Source organism: Arachis ipaensis, chromosome B7 (genome assembly GCF_059453495.1).
Source record: "Arachis ipaensis isolate K30076 ecotype BB chromosome B7, ASM5945349v1, whole genome shotgun sequence".
In the NCBI taxonomy this organism is placed as follows: Eukaryota; Viridiplantae; Streptophyta; class Magnoliopsida; order Fabales; family Fabaceae; genus Arachis; species Arachis ipaensis.
Genome location: NC_142442.1, coordinates 80653192 through 80655284, shown reverse-complemented (window position 1 = coordinate 80655284; position 2093 = coordinate 80653192).

The window sequence follows — 2093 nt, the reverse complement described above, 5'->3', positions numbered from 1 at the left end:
AGCCAGCCGGACACGTCATCTCTGACCAGTACAGAAGATCTCATCCGAGATCGGTCTACAGTTTCAGGTTACCCTCGGAACATTGGCGCCATTGCCGGGGAACTGGAAGTCATCCCATCCCCATGGCGGATGATCATGACAACGACCACGATACAGATCTAGAGGACCGAACGCCGCACAAAAACGTGGACGCTACCCCAAAGGATACTCTAGAATCTAACAGAGACAAAAACTCATCAAATCCAGGAGTAATAGGAGCACTTCAAAATCGTTTAAAGCAACTTAAAAAAGAAAGCCAGCATCAACGAGAAGTTGGCAAGGATCTACAAATAGAGGTAAGGCGACGTCGAGAGCTAGAAGATAAAATCCTACAACTCGAAGCTGATCTCAATGCAAAGGCTACCCGGACCACCCCTGAGGACAATTCACGCAAAGATCAAGATCCATTCACTAGGGACATCATGAAAACTAAAATTTCTAAGGACTTCAAACTCCCGGATATGACTCTGTATGATGGCACTACAGATCCCAACCATCACCTCAGCAACTTCAGAAGCAGAATGTACCTCACCGACACCTCGAACGCTGTTCGCTGCAAAGCTTTTCCAACGACCCTCACAAAGACAGCAATTAGATGGTTCGACAACTTACCTCCTAAGTCCATATCAAGCTTTAACGACCTAGCCAAAAAATTTCTGGCCAGATTCTCCATCCAAAAAGACAAGGCCAAGCACGCCCCCAGTCTACTAGAAATCAGGCAAGGAGATCAGAAAAGTCTTCGCAACTACATGGAGAGATTCAATAAAACATGCCTAGACATACAAAGCTTGCCAACAGAGGCCGCCATCATGGGCCTCATCAATGGCCTACGAGAGGGACCTTTCAGCCAATCTATATCGAAGAAATATCCCACATCTCTGGATGAGGTGCAGGAGCGAGCGGAAAAATATATCAACATGGAAGAAAATGCTCGGTTGGGAGAAACCTCAAAATCTGGATTCTCCTACTGAGACAAAGATAAAGAATCCAAAAAGAAGGAAGATCGACAAGGGGAGAAAATTAAAAAATATCATAATTACACCCTTCTTAGGGTATCCCTGGTGGATGTCTACAAAGAAGTCTGCCATACGGAAAAGATACCCCCAGCTCGACCACTCAAAGGTAAAAGAGGAGGAGGAAATCGGAATGAATACTGTGAATATCATCGAGTTCGAGGGTATTCCACCAACGAATGCTTCGACTTAAAAAATATCACAAAAAAATTAGTAAGAGAAGGAAAACTAGATCGGTTTCTGGCCACCCGAGATGATGATCAAAGAAAGAGAAGAAGGGATGAAGATGTCGGACGAGTCGAGTGATCACCTCGTACGCCAGAAAGACATGTCCATATGATACACGGAGGATTTGCAGGAGGAGGAATCTCCAAATCATCCCGCAAAAGATATCTCAAAGAAGTATATCATGTCGAAGGAAAGGAGTAAGCTCCCGACATCCCTGCAATCACATTCACCAAAGAAGATGCATCCGGTATCATCTCAGGACACGACGACCCCATGGTCATCACCATCATACTGGCAAACGCCAATATCCACCGCACATTAATAGACTAAGGGAGCTCCGTCGACATCTTATTCAAAACTGCCTTCGACAAGCTCAGCTTAGAAGAGAAGGAGCTTAGAGTATACCCTAACAGCCTGTTCGGACTGGGAGATACCCCAGTACAACCGCTGGGATACGTGTCACTACATACAACCTTTGGAAAAGGGAGCCAATCCAGAACACTCAAGATAGACTACATCGTGGTCGACATAAGTTCAGCCTACAATGCCCTGATAGGTCGGACAACACTAAATTAACTCGGCGCAATAGTCTCAACTCCACATCTATGCATAAAATTTCCAACTACAGAAGGGATAGCTATAATAAAAGCAGATCAAAAAATGGAACGCCGCTGTTATAATGAAAGTCTAAACCTCAGAGGCAGAGGAGAAGAGTTCCATACAATTGAGCTTGGTGGAGTTCAGAGACGAGAAGAACTCCGTCCACAGCCTGAAGGAGAAATAGAAAAAGTTCAGATCGGAGATACCTCGGAC